We start from the raw sequence: 21,354 nt of genomic DNA, 5'->3' as shown, positions 1-21,354 counted from the left end.
TGATAAAATGATTTTTTTCTTCTGGGTAAATGCCTAGTAGTGGGATTGTGAGTTCAAATGGGGGATCTAATTTGAGTTCTTTGAGGATTCTCCACACTTATTTCCAAAGAGGCTGTATTAGTTTGCAGGCCCACTCACAGTGTAAAAGTGTCCCCCTCTCTTCACATCTGCACCAGTATCTGCAGCTTTTGGACTTTGTGATGTGCACTGATCTTACTGGGGTTAGGTCATAGCTCAGGGTGGTTTTGATTTGCATTTCTCTGATAATTAGGGACGATGAGCATTTTTTCATATTTTCATTAGCCATTTGTCTTCCTTAGAGGAGGTTCTTTTCATTTTTCTTGCCCAGTGATATATGGGATGGTTTGTCTCTTTGCTTGTTGATTAATTTGAGTTCTCTGTATATCCTAGTCATTAAGCCATTGTCAGATTCATAATATGCAAATATCTTTTCCCATTCTGAAGGTTGTCCATTTGCTTTAGTTATGTCTCCTTAGCTGTATAGAAGCTTTTCAGTTTAATTAAGTCCCATTTATTTATTTTTTTTGTTACTGCAATTGCCACAGAAGTCTTCATAAAATCTTTCCCCAGGCTGATATCCTCAAGTATTTTTCCCACACTGTCTTTGAGGATTTTTATTGTTTCATGCCTTATATTTAAATCTTTTATCCATCTTTGTCTTTTTTTTTTTTTTTTGAGACAGTCTTACTTGTCACCCTCTGTAGAGTACCATAGCATCACAGCTCCCAGTAACATCAAACTCTTGGGCTCAAGCAATTCTCTTGTCTCAGTCTCTGGCCACAATGCCTGGCTATTTTTAGAGATGGGGTCTTGTTCTTGCTCAGGTTAGTCTCAAACCTGTGAGCTCAGGTAATCCACCCACCTTGGCCTCCCAGAATGCTAAGATTACAGGCATGAGCCACTGCATCCAGCCCCTTTTATCCATCTTGAATCAATTTTTGTGAGTGGTAAAATGTGCGGGTCCAGGTTCAGTCTTTTAAAAATAGGGAATGCATCACGGATTTGACTATCGTCCTTCTGCAGGGGCCATGCTAATCTCCTCTGTATGTTCCAGTTTTAGTATATGTGTTGCTAAAGCAAGCACCCTCCTGAACTCTTAAGGTATCAAATTATTCACCGTTAAAACAATACAAATACAATAATAGCATGATCAAATAAAATCACAGAAGAAGAAATTGATAGTTAATTTTATGAGGTACACAAATTCAGGCATATTTGTAAAGTGAAAATGTGATGTGGCTCTTTTTTCTTTTCTTTTTATCATCACTAATAGAAAATGATAGCGTTCACTCATCAACCAATTGTGTTGTGCATCATGGCTATTATAAAGTATACCTAAAAAGAAGTATCCAGTTTCATTTCTATCTGGAGGTTTCAGCTAAAAATGAGAACTGTATTCTGAAGGGTTTCAGGTGGGTGAGTAGGGTTGTACAGTGGTGGCAATAGAAAACACAGCAAATAAGTGATTGGTTTAGAGCCTAAATTTCAGGTCCACTCTGGAAAGTCTTCCAACTCACCGGTACCCTGACGCTGCAAAGACAGTAAGAATTCAGGGACATAGCAATTGATATGGGATGTTAGCACCCACTTCTAATGCACAGCTTTGTAATATTAGGAAATTAATAAAGAAGTGAACAAGTGAACACATTAATTATTTTATAATCTGCCAAATCTTCTTTGCATAAGTATATAGCAACTAATTTTGAAATGTATCCATTCTTTAAGATCACAATTCTCTGTGGCATAAAGCCACATGCTAAGAACTATGTGTATTTATTTGCTTTGTGCTTTTGATAGCCCTTCTATTCATTTTTATTGACATTATATACAGTCTTTCACACACAGTGGAATATAATGCAGTGTGCTTAAAAACCACATTGAGGCTGACAGAATTCAATTGTGGGCATTATAGTATTAATTTACTAGGGAATGAGACAATCATTGGTGGGATTAGCCAACACAGATGATAAATTTTATTATATTATCTAAGAAAATTAAAAATCGGGACTACATTTACAAACATTATAAATATGGTGACAATTGTTACATAGTTTAAAAATAAACATGTTGACCTTGAGAATAACAAAGCATGGAGGGAAAAGGAAAGGAAGGAGGAAGGTAGAATTATATTGACTAGTAGGGATAAACTCATACCCTATAATGGTATATTAAAGGAAAATGTGATTATTTTCCTTTTCCATTTTTGAGACAATAATGCCATATACTCATTTCTGCTATCAAATAAGTCAGTTGAAGACTTTTAAAATCTTTAATATAGTTTATATGGAAAATAAATACTGGATTAAGTTGGAAAAGTGTAAGAATTGTTTGTATTAAAATAATGACCTGTATCACTGCTTCAGCCAGCATGAAGGCATCAACCAATATGGGACACATCAGTAGTGGATCCAGGTAGAAAGATTTTCCAAGCAGATGGATCTGCTAATATATTTAATTGATTGAAGAAGAGTTCATTTTTTTTAAGCTGGAATTTATTTTAAATATAAAATGGAATTCACAAGAATTTGTATGCTTTAAGGTTCATTCTAATAGTATTTTGATAGTTAATAATAAATTAATTTTTATGGGAATAAGCCTTTATACATTACAGATGGGAGGTTATGTAAAATATCTTGACATTTATGACTCTTGGGTGAGACAAATCAGACTTCTAGCAGTCTGAAATGGTATTGAGCCTCAGCTGATCAGTGACAACAGGCTCATCAACTCATACCATACTAATTTAATTCTCTTCTCAGTCTCACCCAATTCTTTACTGTGCTTCCTATACTTGACCTCTGAAATAAGGTCATCTTTTCTGAAGGTCATCTTTTGAAGAAATCAAACCTAAGACAGTATTATATTTTATCAATAGGTTCTTTATCATTTAATTTTATAATCTTTTTTTCCTCCAACAATGAAGAATATATGTATTTGGGAAAATAACAAGGGCAATTCTCAAAAGATACATTGGTTCTTGTTCAGGAGTTAGGGAAACTGTGAAACTTTCATAAAGCTTCCCTAACCTGAAAGGAATAGCTACAGTGCCTTTAGAACTTGAAGAAGGCCACTGGGATAATATCTATGACTACTTCCAACTTCATCAATGAAGATTATGCCATGTTGTTATTTAGTCACAGTCATTACCATTTTGGCCCTTATTCTCTAGTGAAAAGTGGAAGCATTACGCCATGAGTTGTTAAAAGAAAAGAAATGAAGTGATGAAAACTGTAAAATATGTTCATCACATCATGTGTAATTGCTTGATAATAGTTTCTATGATTAATGTAAGAAACTTTGAGATGATTTTTGTCCAGAACTGGTGGGAAAAGGTGACCTTATTTAATACAGTGTTTTCTCAGCATACATGCAATGGAATTGATAATAAACATTCCATGTATTTGCCAACCTAAAATAGACTAGATGAGGTTTCATTGTTTAAAACACACAGAACACATTCTTTATGTAAAAAATTAACATGAACGCCTAATAAGAAATTAAAAAAAAAATTGAAGGTGTAGATATTTTGGCTAAAAATGAGAGTAAAAGTTGACTAAATTCTCATCTATTTTCACTTTAACCTTGTAACCTCACAGGCATAACTATAGTAGTCTTAGAATTCTATCAATGAAGAAATGAGTTTCTTTAGCTACTTAACCACAACCAGGAACCAGCTAATGGGTAACTTAAACTTTTTGTATGATGCCCCATGATCATATCAATGTACACAGCTATAATTTAATAAAAAATAAAAATACAAAAAAAACTTTGTAATTCTCATATATATTGAGCAAGACTGAGTACAGCAAGCATAAATTCAATAGTGCACATTTCCATAACCAGTATTGGATGTAACATAATCAATTAATTAGAAAATTCAGTTTCCTACCCTGCTGGCTGCCAGTAATCATGGGTTTATGATTGTTGCCAACATCATATGTAAATAGCACCTTAGTTTTAGAAAAAGGAATCCTAATTCACAGTCCAATGTAAGCTTTAGCTAAATGACTTTGTGCTGGGTTTAGCATGTGAATTGGTGATAAATTGAGAAAATCTGTAAGCAACACTGTGGTAAGAATAAAATGTTGATAAAGATAAAATGTCTGAGGCCATTATTAGGGATTAAAAAAAACATGATGATGTTAGGTTAGGCAGTTAGTTAGCCATAAGCAGGGTGGATGGTGGATAATATTTTAACTTGGCTGAGTCAGGATGGACTGGAGTGTCATGCTGAACTGTCACAGAAATGGAGCTAATTGAGAGACCCTGCAGGTGTGGGATCTTGCAGTTGGGTTGCCTTGAGATAGAAGCTGATCAACATCCTAGTGACTTTCTGACAAGAACAGACAGATGTGGTCATACTGACTTGGGTTGTTTTGGGAATAGCCTGATTGGGACTCTAGAGAGGCAACTCACAAGAAAGAACAGATGAGGTGCATCTTACAAGGGTATATGTGAAACTTAGTAAATCTAGAATGTAAATGTCTTAACACAATAACTAAGAAAATGCCAGGAAGGCTATGTTAACCAGTGTGATGAAAATGTGTCAAACGGTCTATAAAACCAGTGTATGGTGCCCCATGATCGCATTAATGTACACAGCTATGATTTAATAAAAAAAAAAAAAAGAAAAGAAAGAACAGATGACATGTCAAGGGGGCCCCTAAAGACTGCCCAGATGTTTGGTCTACAATAGTGGGTCTTCAAGGACTGACGTATCAGAAAGAGGTAGAGAAACCACAAAGTAGAGATATTGTAAAGGCCTCAATAGAGGGTCTTTAGAGCATGTTCACAGTTGAGGTAACAGTGTCCCTAAAGGAACTACCCTCATTAACATAGTAAAAATCACACCAGCCAGCGCCACAACAGTTTACAAACACTATGGCAACCCCAAAAATTGCCTTAGAAGGATAGAAAAGGGAAGGATTCCTAATTCCAAGAATTCTGTTCCCCTTTTCAAGAATAGCCATGAATATCCCCCCCCCCACTTAACATAAAATTAGGTAGTCAACACAAAAAGAAAATTATTAAACTCAGTGTCTCTTCCATTAGTGGGGGCTGACCTATTTCTTCTTTGGAATATATGCTTTAATCTTTAATAAAACTTCAGCATTGGGCGGCGCATGTGGCTCAAGGAGTAGGACACTGGCCCCATACGCCAGAGGTGATGGGTTCAAACCCAGCCCCGACCAAAAAAGAAAAGAAAAATGTCTTACAAATTTAACTATCGTATTTGCATCATGAAAGACAGTATTATAGCTCTTTATAACATAGTGGTATTGATTTACTTTATAAAATGTATACATTTAAAATATTTTTATTTCTAATATTTCTTGAATAAAGCAGAGAGATTATCTTCTTTCTTGACTTAGTGTCATTTCTTAACATTTAATTACTTTTATCCAGTTTGAGTAGCATTCATTTAATAAGATTGTTGCTGGGCCCACACTGTGCTTGCAGTGCATATAAAGATTATCAGAAATGATTTATGCCCTCAAAAAGCTAATAGTTGTTAGGGGAGAAAAGTCATGCTCAGAGACTCTGTGGCTATCATGACATAAGCATACCTCGTTTCATTGTGTACACTTTATTGCTCTTCACAGATATTGTGTTTTTTTGAAAATTGAAAGTTTGTGTCAACCGTGCCTCAAATAAGTCTTTTTGCACCCATTTCCAAGTAGCATGCACTCACTTCCTGTCTCTGCCATATTTTGGTAATTCTCAGTACATTTAAAACTTTTTCTCATTATTATTATATCTTCTATTGTGATTTGTGATGTTACTATTGTAATTGTTTTGGAGTACCATGAACCATGCCCATGGTGAATTGGGAGGATTGGCTTTACTTTTGAAAGAATCTTATTATAGGAGAAAAGCTAAACAAATCGTATCATGTGCCCCACAGAAATCTTTTATGAGGGGAAGAACCAATTGATGTGGCAAACTTTATTGTTGTCTTACCTTATGAAATAGCCACAGCCACTTCAGCCTTCAGCAATCCCTACCCTGATTGGTCAGGAGCCAGCAACATTGAGGGAAAGACCCCTCACCACAAAATGATTATAACTTGCTGAAGGCTCAGATAATCATTAGTACATTTTAGCAGTAAATTATTCTAAGTTAAGTAATATATATTGTTTACACATAATGGTATTGCACACTTTTAGACTACAATATAATGAAAGCATAACTTTTATATACACTAGGATATGTACATTGATCATGAAACAGCTTATATTTCACTATTCTAATTCCACAATAATAATTTCTTATTTGCAGTCTGCTAGTTCTACTATTAGTGTGCTGATTAGAGTGATAAGGTGCTGTATTGACTTTTTATCACCCCTTAGCACAGTAAGTCCCAGAAACATGAAACAAATTCATTCTGGGTAAATAAGATGATGATTTCTTTATATAAAATCTATATCCTTCTCTCCTGAAATAAGATAAGGGAAAAATTTCCCTTCTGTAGCAACCTTATTAATCCCATGTGATCTTTATACTATTAGTAACGTACTGGACTGTGAAGAAATATACAACTAGGGAGTTGACTACAGGTATAAATGTTTCTGTGTTTAATCAAATTTACTTTGATTCAAATAAATTTGGCTGAAACTGGACAGATTCCTTGCCTACTGAGACAGGGGGCTCTATTAATCAGTATGCCTGATCAACATCATGATTAACTTTGTAAATGCCACTTGATTTTTTTTGTAACAGACCAATGGAAAAGCCATTGATACAAATTATCATTCTCAAAAAGAAGAATCAAAGTTTGGTTTCTGATGCAGTTGTCCATTTTTAGTATATTTAGGTACCATGTATTTTATTAAATTGTGGACGTTTTATAAGTTGTTATACTATGTGGTAATTTAAATAAAGGGGGTTATTGGATTCCTGTATTATATTTGGTGGAAATATTATTATCTGTGAAGATTGTTACCTTAAAATGCTGTTACATAAGAGTGGAAAATGAATAAAATTCTTACTTTATATTATAGAAAAATATTACAGTATTTACAGCATAAAAGGGTTTTATATGTGATAATATACACTTACTGATTAAATTTCAAAGACTACCTGTGTCCATTTTCTTTGACAGTATGGATTGCACTGAGCATATTGCAAAAGACCAATGTAATCACTGTTAGAGCATTTAATACTCTAATCTCTTCAAATCAGTACCAAAGTTTATTCATTTTGTTGTTATTGTTGTTGTTGTTGTTGTTACTGTTGTTATGTGTTGTTTGTTTTCAGTGTGGTCAGATTCAACACTGCTTGTTAGAGGAAGAAAAAAATTTCATGATGAAGATATTTGTTATTATTTCCATTATTGCTAAAAGGTGTTTGAAATTCTAGATAATCTTAAAACTTCCTTTACAAATTTAAAATTAAAACATAATTACATTTATAATAATTTAAAAAATGAAATATAACATAGGATATGTATCCTGAAAATTACAAAATGCTGAGAAAATCAAAGGCTACATATTTTCAGAGACATGCCACAATCATAGATTTTAAGACTCAGCACAGTAAAAATCCAAACTCAGCTATAGGTTTAACGCTTGGGAAAGAATAAAGTAGGAGAAATTAGTCTACTCAATATGAAGACCTACTGTATAGTACTATAATACTATAGTAATCAAGACAATGTGATATTGGTGGACGGGCAGACACACAGAGAAATGGAATACAATAGAAAACCCAGAGACAGACCTAAATATATATGCCAAAATGATTTGTTTACAAAGGTATAAAAGCAATTCAATGGAGGAAACACATCATTTTCAACAAATGATGCTAGAGTAAGTAAATATACCTTAGCAGAAAAATGAATCTGGACCTAAACACTTCACACATTATTCAAATATTAACTCAAAATAGATTATGAACATCAATGTAAAGCATAAAACTTATAGATTTTTATCTTATATATATTCATAAATAATGTGTGTATGGCTATATGTATGTGTACCTATATAATTTCTCAGTATGGGTAATTTATTCTTTCCTTTAATTAAATCTAATGAAATTGGGAATTAGTGCAGGGATTTTCAGTCTTTCTTAGCTATATTTTACATGAATAATCTTTATGTCTTTAAAGATATCAATATTTGCTTGGAGAAGTTTGATTTTCAAAACAGATATTTTTCTGTCTCTGGTGGCTAATTGAGCTTTCAGATTCCCTTGATTACATCTTGTCTTTGGTTAAAGCTGAGTGTGGTTTCCATTGTTTATTGCCAGGTAATAGTTAATTAGGTAGTCATTTACTAGATAACGAGCATGGAAAATAATATCACATAATTTCACAAGTGGGTTTTTTTTTGCTTTTAATTTTGCTTTTAATTTTCATTCTGCGTACAGGAAAGTATAGTTTGCAAAATTAAGAACATTACAAAACACTTGGTAAAATCTCTTGAAAAAACTAACCTTGAATCAGTAAAAATTCTTTTGATAGTATTTTTTTCAAACTAGTCTTCTGTTCAAGTTGAAGATATTTTTACAAAGTTTCCATATGTTTTTATGTATTTTTCTAAGTATAATGATGATCTCATAAAGATATACATGTCTTAATCCTGGGAATGTATAAATATGTCACCTTACATAGTTAGGGGTCTGCAAGACCACTGTCAAGTTCAGTGACTCACTAGGAGGATTCATAGAATTAACAAAAACTGTAACACTCATGGTTATAATTTATAACAATAAAAGGATAAAGATTAAAGTCAATAAAGGAAGAAATTATATACCACCAAAGCCAGAAGAGACTAAATGTGGGCTTCCAGTTATCCTGTCCTAAAGAAGTCATTTGAGTAGTATTTGCTTCTTCCAGCAATTATGTGAGACAATACATACAAATATTACCAACAAGAACTTAACTTGAGTCTTAGTGTCCAGAGTTTTATTGAGGTTTGTCACAGAAGAATAGAGTGCTCACATGGCTGATTTTTAGTTTCTAAATCTTCACCTACTCCATAGTTCAAACTGATAGAGTGTGACCCAAGGGCCACATCATGAATTATATTTTAGCATAAAGTATTTACATGGTGTGGCCCAAGGCTTGATGTAAACAGAGACACTTTTATCAGGTGGAATGGGGAATCTGCAGCATTCTGATTTCAAGATTGTTCTCTTTTAAGCACCAAAGGAGGAAAGAAAAGCTTCATCTTTCTCAGCTGTACCCATTTATAATAAGAGCATTTGTTCTGTAAAATTTTGATTCAGTCAAAAGGCTATAATTAAGGACCAAAAAGGCTACACGTGGCCTTCAGGACTTAAAGGCTAAAACCCAGAAGCCAGTTTGGACCTACCTTTTTCTTTGGAATATGAAAAGAATTGAACAACCAAGACCTAAATTAGTATTTTATTGCCCAATGGCAAAGGGGGCGTTGCATATGTGATTAAATTAAGAATTTTGAGATGGTGAGATTTCCCTGGGTTATCTAGATTGGCCCAATCAAATCACTAAGATTCTTCAAAGACTCAAAGAAGGAGATGTGAGAATAATTTTACTGTGTTAGAGTGACATTATATATATTGGAAGATTCTATGCCACTGAATTAGATCAAGAAAAGGTACCATAAGTTAAGGAATGCAGGGACCTCTAGAAACTTGAAAAGGCAAGGAAATTAATTCTCCCCTACAGTCTCTGCTTTTGCTCCAGTGACAGATTTCTGATGTCCAGAACTATAGGATACATAAATATGACTTTAAATTACTAAATTTATAATAATTTGTTACATGAGCAAAAGGAAACAAATATAATAAAATGTAAGTATTTATGGCTCTCTCTATATGAACATGTTTATATATGTGTATATTACATATATATGTATATATCTTTAGTAATCTAAAAGCAAACTTTTTAAAATGTTTATCTTGCTACTTGAGTATTTTAGCCTCAAGGCACACAAACATACTCAAGAAGCACAAGTGCACATTTTCTCTCTCTAACACACACACAAACACATACACACCTATACACGTAGTAACAAAAAATGTTCAATTCTATCTTCCTTCAAGGAAAGCTCACGAATTTGTGAATAGACTACATTGGGTTTGACTTGGAATTATGAAATTTATGGTAAACATCAGCAAGGCAGATGTATATCTAGGTGTTTCATTTCACTGATGTACAGATTTTGGTATATGAAGTGACAGTTGTTATTAAAATATGGGTTTTTATACCTATTTTGAAGTAAATTGCATATACAGTACCTTTGCAAGCTGTACTTTTTAGAAATTCAGCTTTATATTCACTGTATATTACATTCCTTTGCATTTTTCTTACATCTATTTTCCTTAACAAGAAGACACTGAAGTTTTAAGTAGCACTGTATGGGATTGAATTCATAATATCGTTCTTCAGCTCAAAATAAGAATGCTCTTGTAAGTATCTTATACATTTTTTCCTGTAGATGGAATTAAAGAAAAATATTTTGCTTAAAATTGTGATATACTTTATGCACAGTGCCTAACAAAACCTAAATATTACAATCTAACTATACAATTTGTCCCTGCAGTAGGTCTCTGCTCAGATAATTCAAAAGGATAATTGGAGAAAGTCAACAACATACATGAGTCTATAATTTAGTTTTCTGTACAAATAACATATCCAAAAGGGATGAGAGCCATTAACCATTTGCAACTAAAAAGAGTATGCTGATTGAAAGTTTATACAGATGGCTCTCATCCTGCACAGATTTCATGTTTGTGAATTCTTCAAAACTTGCTAAAATTTATTTGTAGCCCCAAAGTCAATGCTTATGATTCTTTCACAACCATTCATGGATATACACAGAATGTTGAAAAATTTGAGTCATCTGTCACACATTCCCAGCTGAGGTCAAACAAAGCAACACTGTACCTTCTTGCTTCAGTCTCATACTGTAAACATGTGTCCTTTTTGTGGTTTATTCAATGCTACGTATTTTACATTTTAGTGCTTTTTGTTATTTTGTTGTTCAAATGGCCCTGAAGTGTGATGACAAACTGCTGTCTAGCGTTCCTAAGCTAGAAAAGGCTGGGATGTGCCTTAGAACATCAGTGTGATAGATAAACTTCCTTCGGGCTTGAATTACAGTGCTTTTGGCTTTGCATTCAATGTTAATGGAGCAGTGATGTATATTAAATGTCTTCAAACAGAAACACATAAAAAACAACGTTATATATTGATTGGTTCACAAAAATGTTGTGATTAAGGCCTACAGTAGCCTAACGCTGTATTTCTCCAGGGAGAAATACTTCAGTATTCACTAGTTCAGTGTTCTCAATGACTTTATAAGGTAGAAGTCTAGCAAATAACAAGAATTGACTGTGTATTATTGTCATCCTTCCTCTCAACCCACTTATACGATGTAGTCTCTGTACATTTCAACAGTACTGAAAGCCGACAGTGACATTCAAGTTCTGCTAATTCATTATTTAGCTATATTTAGGTTTCTAAGAAGTAATTAAATTATACATCAGTAAAGCTTCTGATTATATGTTACTTATTATTTTATTTTAATTTTCCAGTGTACAAACATTTTACCACCAACACCAGGGATGTTGTGAAATTGAATTGACTTGATTCTGTGTTTCTTAACTGGCATACAGGTTCTGTGAAGAAGTCATTTTGCTGAAAACATTCTTTCTCATCTCATTTTCTCATCATTTTTCATCAAAAATGGTCTTTCTCTTTACTATATTTCTTCACTTTTCCTGCTAATTCTTTTTTTATGGGCATGTGTTTTGTATTTAATTCTTCTGATCTTTTTTCTGCTTGAAATATGCCAGCCATGCTAATGTTAAAATACCTAACCTTCAACTTCATTCGCCATTTGTCACTTAGTCAATGATTTTTTTTTCTGTATTTGTTTATATCTATGTCATTTTTCATGTCTATGTATAAAACAGAGCCCTGTACGTAGAAGTGGATAGCCAGTAACTAACAGCATTTATAAATTACACAGCCTTGTACCTCTTCCTGAAATATGCTTTCAAGAAATTTCCTGAGCCATTGTGAACACAGGAAAAATTAGTAAAAACATGAGTTTCTATGTTCGTGTGTAATTTCATTAAATATTTGGTTTAATGGTCATAGAATCATTTTGTCTCCCAGTAATATTTGTGGTAGGGATAGATATATCTCTCTCTTTTTTATATATATATACATATATATATATATATATATATATATATATATATATATATATATATATCCATCAGAGCTGTTGTTGTATGGCAAACAAAAATACACAACATCAATAATGACTGCTACTCAGCAAGACACCACCACATGTCCACATGAACACAGCTGTGAGACACTGATATACCAAGGTTATTTAAACCTTACTGAGTTGTTTGTACAGTGCAGGCAACGTAAGTGCATGATGGCAATTTCATAACCTTAATTGTCAGACCTCATACAATGACAGCTCTGATGGCCATTTCAGAAAAAGAGTTCTAAGATTGCTTTGAAGGGTGGACTAGACACTGGCTTCAGTGCCCAGCTTCCCAAAGGGAATACTCAAAAATGACCATAGTTATATTCAGCAATTAAATATGTAGTTCTTCTTCTAGGATGAGTTTGGAACTCAATTGTTAGAATTTATATCTGTGTTTATGTATGTATATCTCTATTTGAAGGTATATTTTTGTGATATGAATGTACATGCATAGACATGCATATGTATATATATGTAAATAATATTAACTACATATATATGTGTATGTGTTGGATTTTCATGTATATATAAATTCATGTATATATGTATATTTATAAAATTATAAATTTGTACTTTTACCTGGTAACTTAGACCACCAAAACTTCTTTAATTCATTTATTTTATACTTTTCAGAATCCTTTTACCTTTATTTTCTCCAGTGCATGAAACAACATAAAAGTCCCTATCCGTGGGCGGCGCCTGTGGCTCAGTCGGTAAGGCGCTGGCCCCATATACCGAGGGTGGCGGGTTCAAACCCGCCCCGGCAGAACTGCAACCAAAAAATAGCTGGGCGTTGTGGCGGGCGCCTGTCATCCCAGCTACTCGGGAGGCTGAGGCAAGAGAATCACTTGGGCCCAGGAGTTGGAGGTTGCTGTGAGCTGTGTGATGCCACGGCACTCTACCGAGGGCCATAAAGTGAGACTCTGTCTCTACAAAAAAAAAAAAAAAAAAAAAAAAAGTCCCTATCCGTGTGTTTAGTCTCTCCAAACCCTATATCAGATATTGTCATAATTATAACTGTAAACAATTGAGAACATTTTCAGAACATCTTGAGATCTTTGGATTAAAATATTGGCTAAATGAAAATCATAAACCTACAGTTAAACTCTGTGTTTTTGATTTGACTTTCTCTGGCATGCCAACTGGAGGCAGGAAATGAGAGAATAGGTATATTCTCCATTTCTGCAGAATTAGAACACACTTAGGATGTAAATCTAATATGAATGATTTTTTTTTAATTCACTGTATCTGCAGTGACAAACTCAAGAAATGATTTAATTAAAAGGCACAATTTATATGATTTTTTTCCATATAGTAATCCAAATTTTAAAGAAGTGAAAATTCTCTTGCAAGAAGAAAAATATGTATTTAATCATTGGTTCAGTGTTATTCTACACCTGATGTGTTATTTCAGAACATAATTACAGACGCTAATTTTCTAGCCAGAATCTCCTGATAAGAGAGTCAAATTGACAGAGATTATCCACTGGACTACTGTCATTATGGCAGGTGACATTTTTTTAATTCATTAACATAAAATATTTAGTCTTTTCTAATAAGCAATTAAGATTATGTACTTATGAATTCACTTTAACAAAAATCTTATAAAATCATTAGGCAACTACAGTAGGCTCAGTGCATATTTAAATACAGTTTATACAACAATAAGTTACTTTTGTATTGAAAGTATCTTCTTAATGATATTTCAAGGAAATATCTATGGTATTTTATAATATGAGCTATTTGAAAGGAGACTGACTTATATAGAAGCTTTTTGTTGTTGTTTTTTAAGTCATGCATCTTTTCAGCAGGTAAACAATGTCTTAGTTTTAGCTTTGTTTCCCTATATATACATGCATATTAATTTTTATTACATTCTCCTTTAACTTTAAAGTACATTTTTGTTTATGAATTCCATTCTTGGATAAGAACCTTATAGATAATGAATGAATAAAATGAAACATTAAATATTTACATACTTCATTGTTGGTGTAAGGAGAAGTGAGGGATGGAAGTTAAAGACTTCCTACATGATATTTGTATTTTACTTGGATTTTTAATATAATAATGTAGTCACAACATATATATGTAATAAATATTGTGGATAAATTAGTCAGGTCTAAAAGTAAATATGTCTTTCAATAAGAAGCCAACAAGTGACCTACCTCCTGTTAGATTTTATATAAACGGTTGTACCTTTTATATCCTTATTATTTAAAAAAAAAAATTCTGTTTTCTACCTGGAAACTCTTGTGAAATAAAAATTTTCCAAAGAACTCACTATAAAAAAAGAGTATATTTATATATACAGATATACAGCACAGGTCAGAGTGTAGCTATAAATGTATGTTTATTTATTTGCATGTATGCTTAAATACAGGCACATATCCAGATTTTAAATTGCCTCTATTCTTCTCATTGAATATTAAGGGAATTAAACTGTATAGTCAATTTATCAAAACTGACTAGGATATGTAAAGAAAGGGATAGATCTATAATGTGTATTGCTAATATTAACTAGAATCATTGTTTTGAAATACAGATCTTAGTTCAATAAGATAGCACATTACAGCAGACCAAAGTTATTAACTTCAATTGATAAAGAATTATGAATATAATTACAATCCTGTTAATTATTTAAAGTCATGAATTATGCAAATGCAGCAGGTATTATTAATCATCTGCAGGAACCAGAACAATTTCCCTAAAAGAACATATAAATATTAAAATCTCTGACTTGGCTCTATTATGTACTGTTAGAGTTTTAGTGTTCCCTTATGAACAATGTTTGGATTCACTTCTCCTTTATAGAATGAAAAATGTCCCAAATGTATCTTCTCCAAAGACCAAATGAATGTCAGTAGATTTCTCTTTTTGTTTATAAAATGTTTACTGACTGTGTGGTCCCACATGTTTGTTTATATCAGAGATAGCTTTCTTTTAGGCTAATATTGGTCTGCGGTGGCTGACGTCTTACTAATGGCACACGGTGTGGATATCCCTGCTGTGAGACTAAGCCACATCTAATAGTCTGGTAGTGTGTAATAAAATACTAGAATTTCCTAAATTTAACATATTTTGCAAGTTTCCCCAGCATGAGGGAAGAACAGAATTTTTAATACAGTAGTTTTAACTATTTTCAATAAGTGTGCTCACCATTTATAGAAAGGACACAGTGAAAAAAATTAAGAAGAAAAGGATTTCCAAATTGGAACTTTGCAAGACCTATGATTGGTAAGAGCCTTGAAGATAGTCTAGTTAAGAGATATTTGTAAATTATTCTGAAAGAAACAATGGCCTTTTTCTTTAAGAAGCAACTTTTGGAAATCTTCAAAAAGGATTTTGAAAATAAGAACTCTGCCTCAGTTTATTAGAGTTTAATTGCTGGTTTTCATCTGAATCCATTTTTATTTTATTTAAAACAGAACACTTAATTATTGAAATTTTTAGTTTTTGTTTTTTTTTTATTTTATGCAACAGAATCATTTATTTTTAAATCTCAAAACATGTCCAAATAGTGATGTGATCCTTGGAATGTGATCCTTATTGGGAAAATGCTAAAGTTGGGTAGAGACTGGGGCAGGAGCTCAAGGAGCTGCCAGAGATCATGTGGGAAGGCCGTGTGGAGAAACATTGTGTTTTTGAACCTTTTAAAGTCTTAAACCTTTAGAACAGGCATCCTCAAACTTTTTAAACAGGGGGCCAATTCACTGTCCCTCAGACCATTGTGGGGCCGGACTATAGTTTAAAAAAAAAAAAAAACTATGAACAAATTCCTATGCACACTGCACATATCTTATTTTGAAGTAAAAAACAAAACGGAAACAAATACAATTCACACCGCTTCATGTGGCCCGCGGGCCGCAGTTTGAGGACGCCTGCTTTAGAACAATGTCTGGTGTAGAGGGACTTCCAAAATAATAGTTAACTTCAGTGTTAGAAGTAGCTCTCACTTTATGGTACATTCACAATAAATAATAGTATCCATCAACTGTGGATGTGTAGCCCTATCAGAGACATGACTGTTTAAACTTTCACTTTACCCATGTATTTTCTAGTAAGATAATAGCTGAGCCTTGTACAGGAGTAGATAAAGTTTGGAATTATGATTAGTTTCTACATCATATTTTAGCCATTTTACTTAAAATTTGGTGTCTGTACAGAGTACAGTTGGAGAAGGAACTATTGAAGGAGATGGTGTAACTCTTAAGAGATTTTGTTCTTATCTGTCCTAATTCTGCCTGTGGCTCTTCTGCGTCTACAGGAACCATAAGTACTTATATCAATGTATACAGTTATGATTTAATAAAAAAAAACAATGAACATAAAAAAAGGTATTTCTGTTCTTATTCTCTTTCTAAAGACAACTCCTAAGCGAAATGCCAAATTATTCTATCTTTCATTTTTTTTTTTGGTAAATTAAGAAAAGGAATATTCTAAAAGACAACATCTGAATTTGTATTACATGAAAGTCTAACAAGTGGAAAGTAGAACTAGGGCCGATGGGTATAAATTCACTTTTTGCCAAAAAGAAAGAAAATTTATGTTCAATATATAAAAGATATTTCTAATATCTGAATCTGTCCAGCATTGTAAAGACCATGCATTTTGCCCTCCTCTTTGGTTTCTGGCCACTGCTGGATTTCATGGTTCATAATCTGGACTCTCTCTGCTCCAGTGCCTTCCTAGAATCTATATAATGAATGCTGCAATTAAAAGATACAATATTAAGTACGTTACAAAAATGTTATCAAATACTCTCCACAATTCAGTGAGATAAACATTATTAATATCCATATTTTGCCACTAAGTAAACTGAGGCATAGAAAAGATAAACAGCCTTTCAAAAGTCACTGACTATTCGATGGCACACTCAAAATGAGGCAGTCTGGCCTGATAGTGTCTGGTTTTAATATCCATTCTATATTGCATCTGTACTCTGTATCACAGAGACAGTCAGGGTTTCCTTATCTTAGAACTGATTGAGACCTTCCATTGTTTGTCCCAATTTTCTTCTCTAGACAGATTTTCCAACATTACACTCATTTCTGTGATCCAGCCATGTGGAATCTGTTACCTCCCCAATGTTCTAACATATGAATATGCCAGCAGTTTTCCAGTCTCTTTACCATTTGCCCATTTGTTCTTTGGGTCACCCATATCCACTACAACCCTACATCCCCACACACACACACTACCAGGGGTCCTCAAACTGCGGCCCGCGGGCCATATGAGGCAGTGTGATTATATTTGTTCCCGATTTGTTTTTTTATTTCAAAATAAGATGTGTGTAGTGTGCATAGGAATTTGTTCATAGTTTTTTTTTTTTTTTTTAAACTGTAGTCCGGCCCTCCAATGGTCTCAGGGACAGTGAATTGGCCCCCTGTTTAAAGTTTGAGGACGCCTGCACTAGACGTATCCTGCTTACTTCCCAATCAAATGTTGCTACCTATATAAAACTTTTTGCAATTACCAGGTCCAATTAGATACTCTTTTCTCATGTTAGCCCAAACTGCAAATTTTCAACTCAAGTATAAGCATATAATGTATTAAAATCATGTGTATTTCTGTTCTTTTTTTATAAACTGAAAATTCTGTGAAGCCAGGAACCACATCTTTTTCATTTGTGTAACCTCAGAAATCAATAACTAAATGCATTGACATTTGTGAAATGAATGGAACGCATGTAATGGAAAGCAAGTGTTTCTCATCACGGTAAATATTCGACCAGGAGCTAAATGACCAGCCATTGCTACTGTAGTAGATTCCTGTAAGGGGAGAAAAGTTAAGCTGGATACTTGTCTCTATGGCCTTTTTTAGGCCTCTCATCTCAATTTCATGTCATGCCTTACAGCCAAAAAGTGACAGTCAGAAATACCTATCCACTGTGTGTAGCTCAAGCTAGTTGATTATGATCCCCAGGGCCTAGTTCTTATAAAATGTGTTTGTATTATAGTCCAAAAGGAGCTACTCCCTGTCTTCCTTACTCAGTAAATTCCCTTTTATAGTTTTCAAGTTTACAGGAGCTACATTTAGACACAGATTTCTGCAATTTTTCCTCTATACATAAACATTCAGCCAAGAGATATTTATTTCCCAGAGATGCTGAAAAAGGTGTATTCTTATATTATTGCTAAGAATTAATCCTTTTAACCCTGGGAGAAAAACTAATGGTCCATAATTCTACTTACTATGCTAAGAATTTTTATAACATAGACTTAAATGAAAAGAGAAAACTTTGGAATATACATTTGTAGTTAATTAGAAAAGTATGTGAATGAACTTCTGACCTTTGTAATTGTTAGATGATCTGTTTATACCTTGGTGCCCATTATAAATAGGTCAAAATATAACATTTTATATAAGTTTCGGATTACATTCTGCTAAAATTAATTAATACATTTAAAAGGAGTTAATATTTATAACTATAATTGCAGAAGAATTCATTGATTTAATGGAAGAAGAGTTAACAAAAGAAAAATTACATTGAGTAGAGAGGGAACAAAATACATCAAATCAATTTAAATGCTAAATATTTAGACACTAAAAAATTAACTCTCTACATAATCCATTTATAATTCTTCCTTCCTCATATTCAAATTATCCAGGAGAGTATGCCAAGCTGGGTGTCCTATTTGAATGTTGGCATTAATTTATTATTTTAATCTTGGAAGTTGTTGAAACCATAATTCTTAGTTGAAATTTACTGTTATCTTTGGCTTATTTTGTCACACAACTTAAAAATTAAAATGTATAACATCAAAGGAGTTAAAAGCTTATGTCCACACACATACCTGCACCTGGATGTTGATAGCAGCTTATTCATCATTGCCAAAACCTGGAGGTAACCAAGCTGTCCTTCAGTAAATGAATGAATAAACAAACTATGGTACATACAGATGATGGAATGCTATCATTGCTAGACGTGAATGAAAACTATCAAGCCGTGAAAAGACATAGAGGAACCTTAAATGCATATTACTAAGTAAAAAAAGCAAATCTGAAATTACTGTATAATTCCAATTATATAGAGAGAATAAAAAGATCAGTGGTTTCCAGGAGATTGGGTAATTACAGTAAATAGGCAGAGTACATAGAATTTTTTTCAGGGCAGTGAAAATACATCATGTGATAGTAAAATGGTAGATACATTTCATTTTATATTTGTCCACACCTATAGAATCATACAACACCAAGAGTGAAACCTTACTGTAAACTGTGGACTCTGGGTGATAATGATGTGTCAATGGAGATTCATCAATTATAACAAATGTACCAATCTAATGGGGCATGTTGATAATAAGGGTGGCTGCTCATGTGTAGGGATCGGGAGGCTTCGTAAATCTCCATACTTTCCTCTCAATTTTTCTGTGACCCTAAAACTACTCCAGAAAATTAAGCCCTTTAAAAAATGTATAATATTTTGTTACCAACGTCATTATAGGAAAATGAAAATAGTAAAGAGAGTGAACAGCTCACCAAAGAAGAAATACAATTGCCCAATAAATATTAACATATGTTCAAAGAATTTATAGAAAAACTAAATCAAGTCATTTTTTAACCTATCTAATTAGAAATGGTGAATAGAAGGGAAGAGTCAGTGAAGTAGACATACCCTCTCTTGTTGGTAAGATTATAAATCAGTCTAATGGTTTTTGAAAGCATTTTGGCAATATGCTTAAAGAGCATATTTGATCCTTTGACCCAGCAATTTGTCTTCTGAGACTCTTCCCTGAGGGTATGATTAAATAGCATGAACAAGATTATTCTTTTCTATGTTATTTTTAATAGGGCAAAAAAAGAACTAACAACCTAAGAAGCTGGCAAATAAGGGTTAGTAAAATCTTGATCTAGCCATTGCAGTGGAATATTATGCAATTACTAAAATTATTATATGTTTTCAGAAATAGTATAAATAAAATTGATTATACAATAGTATGAAATATATGATGTAGCCAATATATTTAATATTTTAAATATATATAGAAAGTATTAAAATAAAAATTTCCAAAATATTAATGTTTTATATTGACATGTTTTATTATATTTGTAAGTCACCTTACAAATTACTATGGTTTGAATATATCCCACAACGTCATATGTTGAAACTTAGGTGGGGCCTTTAGGAGGTGATTGAATCATGAGGACAGAGCCCTATGGGCTTTGTAACTTTATAAAAAGACTGACAGGAACTAACTAGGCCTTTTTACCTTTCCATCACTTTTACCATGGGCGATCACAGCACTTGTTCCCTCTAGGGAATGCAGTGTTCAAGGCACCAACTTTTTTGTTTGTTTTTTGAGACAGAGTCTCACTTTGTCAGCCTCTGTAGAGTGCCATGGCCTCATAGCTCACAATATCCTCAAACTCTTAGGCTCAATAGATCCTCTTGCCTCTACCTCCCAAGTAGCTGAGACTACAGGCACCTTCTACAATGCCTAGCTATTTTTAGAGATGGCGTGTCACTCTTGCTCTGGCTGGTCTGGAACTCCTAACCTCAAGCAGCCTACCCACCTCACCCTCCAGAGTGCTAGGATTACAGGCATGAGCCACTGTACCTAGATAAGAAACAATATTAGAGACAGAGACTGGGCCCTCACCATACATTACACCTGGCAGTGCCTTTGATCTTGGACTTTCCATCATCCAGAACTGTTGAGCAATGAACTTCTGTTGTATATAAATTACCTGTTTCAGTATTTTGTTATAGCAGCACAAATGAACTAACACACAAACATTTTCTTATAATAAGGGGGGGAACCTTACAACATAATTTTGTAAATTCCAAATGGAATGAGGTATGTTATGTTCACAATAAAAAAAAGAAGAAAAAACTTTCATAATGTTATAATATCACTATGCTTGGCATATCTTCCTTGGGAAAATATGTATACCAAAAATATAATTACTAGGTGCTATGCAGAAGGGTAACTAATTCTGTGTAAAGTGGGCAGTATCCCTAGGGACTACTTTGAGGAGGTGCTTCTGAAACTGAGATGGAAGCAAGTATGAGTATAATTTCTAAGGCCTTGCCTAGAAAGTGAATTGCTGCCTCATTTCCACAAGTAATACTAGTGGGAGGGAAACTCATGTTTTCCCCTAAGCCAGAGGTGCCTGATCT

General features: G+C 33.4%; 1 protein-coding gene and 1 non-coding gene across 2 annotated transcripts in view; one reads left to right on the top strand and one right to left on the bottom strand.

The window, feature by feature from the left end:
* The window catches only part of DMD (dystrophin), a 2,416,375-nt gene that overhangs the window by 14,785 nt on the left and 2,380,236 nt on the right, over positions 1-21,354 (top strand). The window lies entirely within an intron of this gene.
* Positions 1,000-1,105, bottom strand: LOC128578747 (U6 spliceosomal RNA). Its single transcript, XR_008377880.1, has one exon. It is a non-coding gene; the product is annotated as a U6 spliceosomal RNA (small nuclear RNA).

The sequence above is a fragment of the Nycticebus coucang genome, chromosome X (assembly GCF_027406575.1).
Source record: "Nycticebus coucang isolate mNycCou1 chromosome X, mNycCou1.pri, whole genome shotgun sequence".
NCBI classification, from domain to species: Eukaryota; Metazoa; Chordata; class Mammalia; order Primates; family Lorisidae; genus Nycticebus; species Nycticebus coucang.
The sequence above is the reverse complement of the archived record's forward strand: the minus strand, read 5'-3'. Positions and strand labels throughout refer to the sequence as shown.